Below are 5894 nucleotides of genomic sequence, written 5' to 3'. Positions count from 1 at the left end.
GAAGATTGTAAACACATATAAACCGAGGATAGGGTGCTTACATTAGGTTTCAATAAAAAAACCAATGTGAATTGAAACCTAATTAAGTCCAAATACATAATTGAAACATAATTAAGTTCGAATACATAACATAAAAAAACACCCTAAATTTAAATATTGTCATACAAAAAATAAATTTAAAACTACTATTTGGATGATCCTGGTCCATTCCACAAGATTTCATAATGTCATCGGTTGTAACCTCCCTCCAACACATTATGCATCAACTTCATCAACTGTTCGTTCATATCATCATCAAGAGTATACTTACACTGTTATACATATATGCAAATAATTTATCCATCCAGAATAATATACTCACTAATACTTCATCTATCACAGCCTTCTTCACATTCCCAGGTAGATCTTCCCAACAATGCCACTAGTAGTGGGACAATTATTCCCCATGGCTACAACAGTTGCATGTGCAAACTCAAAATAATCTCTTAAATCATGCGGGTTGGCATCACGTACAGTCTCACCCTTTTTCTTATCTGCCATCCTAGCACGAACAAAATTTTGAAGAATAAGGATAATAGAATTGTGAAGAATCAGGATAGTAGAAACGAATATTTATAGGTGGGTTAGGACCTTTGCACGACGAATTCTTTGTCGCGCAAACACCTAAATTAAATGTGGTATTAATTCCTCAAATTCACCTACAGTAAATGGTCAAAACTGATAGGAACTTGCACAACGAATTATTGGTTGTGCAAATTCTCCATTTCGTCGCGCAAATTTTTGCTCACTTTACACGACGCTAGAGATTATTCATTGCGCGAAGTGTTCTTGCACGACAAGACTATTCGTCGCTCTATTTTGAGCAACAAAGTTTATTTTTCGTCGCTCAAGTACATCTTGCGCGATGAAATATTTTTCGTCACACAAGCTGTTTTTTCTACTAGTGTATATATTCTTCAGTAATCAAATATTGATCTGTAGAGAAATTTGGTAACTAACACATCATGTAAATCCCTACATGGCCACCATCAACAATTACGACAAATGATACAAATCTGACGGAAAAATGTTAGATACGACAAATTTGGTATCGAATGCCCACACAAAGCCATCGCTAAAACAAGTGAGGCAACATCAACCATTGCAAAAACAGGCAACAACTTGCCGAAGTAATCACAAAAATACATGACAAAACAATAAAACTAATTAATCCAAGAATCGAACCATTAGATGCAGCTCAGCTGCAGGTAGGCCGATAAGCGCACAACCACCATAGGTGGATCTGACCCACAACAACCACAAATCTTGGGCAACCATGAGTCAAGTCCAAATTCGAAGGCATACCTGGGTTTGAAAAAAAAAAAAAACCAAAAAAAAAAAAAAAAAAACTTTAACAAACTTTGAAAAAGTTGTCCACAAAAAGGTGGGAGAAAGGATGGGAGGAAGGGTAACGATGCAAGGTAGCATCAAGTAGGCCGCTTGAAGTGTGGGCAAAGGAACAAGGAGGGGAAAATAGAGATGATGTGCGGGGGAGGCGAACAGAGGGAGAGGGAACATGCGATGGGTGGGAGAGGAGCAATGCAGTCAGAGCGAGGGGAGGGGAAAGATGGGAGGAAGGACTATAGAATGGTCAAGAAGGCTACCCTAGACCCTAGGTCGAAGCAATGGATTGGCGGATGTGATGCTGTGAGATCTAGGGTTTTGGGAGAAAAATAATTTAGAGAGAGCAACTGTGACTCTTGTTCTTTTTGGAATTAGCATGTAATGTTGAAATTAACGAAATGTTGAAAACCATGGTTTGATGCTAGTGGTGCCATCATATGTTGTCCTTGAAGTCATGCATAGATTCCAACATCAAGAAGGGGGCTCGTCATCGTTGTTGGAGTGAAAGAGATATTTTAGTGTATCTGGCCTAAACACAACATCGTATTTTCGTGTATCCAGCCAAAACGCAATGTTGTATTCTATGTGTCATAATATAAGTAAATGAATATTAGAAATGTACTGTTGTTAGCACTAAAAAAATCTTATTCTACACTCCTCACAAATGTATTTTTCTTTCCAGTTATAGAAAGTTTTGAGTGCAAAATGAGATTTTTGGTTTTCAACAAAAATTCTATGTGTCATAATATTCTATGTGTGAAAGTGCCCAAGAATTATCACTTTGGTTTTCAACAATTCATACATTAAGTTTTTTTCATTCCAGTCTGGTACCTAAAGTGATAATTCTTGGGCACTTTCATACATCCGTTAAGCTTTTTGTTAAAACATATGTTAATCTGTAACGTGGCATCCACGTGGATAATGACTGGTGCCACGTGTCACAACGATCCCACGTGGACATTAAAAAATTAAAATTAAAAATATTTTTAAAAATTAATTAAAAACTTTAAAAACTACAAACCTACAAACCTAAAAGGGTGAAATACGCAACATCATTTAAAAGAAAGGAAAACTAATGAAAAGGGCTTGAAAACTTTGAGTTTTAACGATAAGGACAAAATAAAGGGTAAAATGCATAGTATCAGAATAGACTTTTTAGTGTAAAAATGTGGTTTTTCGTTAAAGCGAATAGCACCGGGAGCTTTTCGTTAAAGCTCCCTTAAAAGAAAGGTTGTGCAGCTGACTGTGAAGCACCAACCGGCTCCTAAGGCATGGAAGGAGAATCTCAACATCGGCAATGAGGTGCTGCTGTTGCCTGGTCGGGACAGCGATTTTAGGAGGGCGATCGAGGTGGAGCTCGATTTCAGCAATAAGCTAGTGGGCTAGGCATCAGGTCTAGAAGGTATGGTGAGGGACCTGCAATTGGGATGTAGTTTTGTTTTTTTCTCTCTAATCCTTTCATTGTTTTGAAAAAAATCTTTGATTTTGGAAAGGGTAAGATGAAGCCTCCAATTGGTGGTTTGGCTTGTGTGGGTTGTGGCAGTGTTGGCCTGATTTTGGAGTGGGGTTGAATTTGATTTGGAATTTGGGTGGCTTGTGTTTTGAGTTCGGGAGCTTTGAAGTGAGGGAGAATGAGAAGGATCGAGGAGGAAGAGAAGGATTTAGATGTGTTGGCAGTTGGATTTGTATCAATGAACGAGATTCTTGTTCCCAAGGATCCCTACAAAACTGATCTGGAGAGGATCTAAATCCTTGTGAAAAAGAATTTTACCTTTTAGATTTTTAACTTTTTAACTTTTTTTAAATTTTAATTTCTAATTTTTTAATATTCACGTGGGAATCTAAACAGACTTAAATATTATTATTTTAATTTTGCGCGCCAGTCACTGTAGATCATTCAGGATGCTTTATACGTAACTTAAAATAATCAAGGCATTTGATTCTGATTCGTTACTACACTGTACATTGATTAACTGGTTACGTAACAGTATATTTTAAAATTCCGTATTTATAATTCTGATTCCTCAAGCAATTTGCTCCAACAATAACTAAAATGGACACGAATCATTGTCATCCCAGAGACGATATTAAGGCTGGTAATGAAATGCCTCGCGAGTTCCATCAATATTTGCAGAATAAAATATTGTAACTTTTGCAAGGGAAGCTGTTTACCTAATTGCAGAATGAATATAAACTGCAAAATGGTAGACATGAAAAAAATGAATAGTCTAGTAAGAGTGTTGATAGACCTAAAATGTGTACGTAAAAATGAATAAATAAATCAACAACCAAAAAAAGAAACTTGGGGGCATCTCAAAAGGGCGGCCGGCAAGTGGGATCATAGGTAGCATCCCTCTTCAGGGAAGAGTACTGTCCATGTTCATCGCTACCAGGATATGTATGAATATCATTAAGTCAGCCGTTCACATCATTCATGATGTAATTCTTTATTTAGGCTTTATTTTCAACATATCTTAAAATGCTAGATATCGTATCTAGAAAGAATCAATAGGCAGACATTCTGTTTGCGAATCTGGACTACCAAATGCACATCATATATTCTTTTATTAATTAGTTCGTCATCTAGTAGAAGGTATAATTCTTTGTTGAACACTGTAACCCAAACTTGGTAATTAACTAGCACTTCACACGTGCTTGCATTTGATGTATCCGTTCACATTGATCGTAATGCTGTATGTGGTAGTAAAATTTATGAACAATGATGAATGTTCTATGACAACCAGTAAAGATTTAGTCTCTTGTGAAAGTAAGAGATCGAAAAAACCAGAAAACTAAGAAATGTGAAGAAGAAGATTGAAACTGCAGAGAGATACAACTTTGTATTAGAAAAGCGTATGAAAGTTATTACAGTCAGTTGCTTTATAAAGGTCCTTATACTTAATGACTAAGTAACCCCTCATAGCTATGTTAGCCAAATCCTAGCTAATCTTATCCAAATATTCCAACAAATCCCACTAGATTCTAACTAAATCTTTCTAACAATATTTGCTGACATGGCATTCATCACTGTCCCTACTGCCACGTGTCTTTATATTCCATCATCCCCCCTCAATCTCGGTAGGGAACCAAGCCTGAGATTGCAACAGTGCTTGAAGAATATTGGACCATGCAGACCTTTAGTTAAAACATTAGCGGTTTGATCTTCAGTGGGAACATATTGGACAACCAAATCCTTCTTTTGTACCCTTTTACCAACAAAATGGAAATTGGTATCAAGATGTTTAATCTGAGTATGAAATACAGGATTAGAGCATAAAGCCAATGCAGATAAATTGTCACAGAGTAAAATAGGAGGATCTGGTAAAATTTGATGCAAGTCCTTCAACAACATATGAATCTAAGCAATGTCTACAACATAGTGAGCAAGAGACTTATATTCATCTTCAATAGAACTGTGAGAAACTAATGACTGCTTCTTAGACTACCATGATATCGGGTTTTGTCCCAAGTAAACCACAAAACCAGTGACAGATCTTTTGCTATTGCGATCTGCAGCCCAATCAGAATAAGAATAAGCCACTAGAGAGTTATTTGTTAATGAAGAATAAGTGAGACCACAATGTAGAGTCCCTTGAACATATCGCAAAATTTATTTAACCATTTCATAATGCACAGTCGTGGGACTATTCATACATTGACAAGCCACACCAACAACATAAGACAAATCAGGTCTAGTAAGTGTGAAATACTGTAAAGCACGCACCAAGCTTTGATACATTGTTGGCTCAGACAATGGTGTCTTAAGACACTAGAAACTAAGAATGTGGCTTACAAGGTGTAGAAACAGGTTTGCAAGTATCTAAACCAGCTTTATGAAGCAAATCAGTGGCATACTTGGACAGATTCAGGAAAATATCACCATTATCCTTGTACTGTACTTGTAACCCCAAGAAATAAGATAACCTACCCATATCCTTCAAATAAAAAACATCACCAAATTCTGCAATAGCTGCTTGAACCTTGACAGAATTTAAGCTAGTCAAAATAATGTCGTCGACATATAATAGAAAAGCTATAGCATCAGTCCCATCATATTTCACAAACAGACTGGTATTGAATTGAGATACTTGAAATCCCATGACAGGTAAATAACCTGTAAATTTGGCATTCTAGGATCGAGGAGCCTGTTTCAAACCGTATAAAGATTTAACCAACTTACACACATAGTCTGGATGTGTAGAGTCAATGAAACCTCGAGGTTGCTTCATGCAAACATCCTCCTCCGAGTCACCATGCAAGAAAGCATTCTTGATATCTAGCTGTTGTAATTCCCAACTATACTAAGCTGCAAGAGAAATGATTAGCCAAACTGTGGTATGGTGTACCACAGGACTAAAAGTTTCAAAATAGTCCAATCCATGCTCCTGAGTATACACTTGAGCTACGAGGCCAGCCTTATACCGTGCAATGGAGCCATCGGGGTTCTTCTTCAACTTATACACTCATTTACTACCTATTATAGACCTATGAGTTGGTGCGGGCACTAAAAT

This window comes from Pyrus communis, chromosome 13, assembly GCF_041283825.1.
Source record: "Pyrus communis isolate YQ-2024b chromosome 13, ASM4128382v1, whole genome shotgun sequence".
Lineage (NCBI taxonomy): Eukaryota > Viridiplantae > Streptophyta > Magnoliopsida > Rosales > Rosaceae > Pyrus > Pyrus communis.
This window is presented reverse-complemented; position numbering follows the sequence as displayed.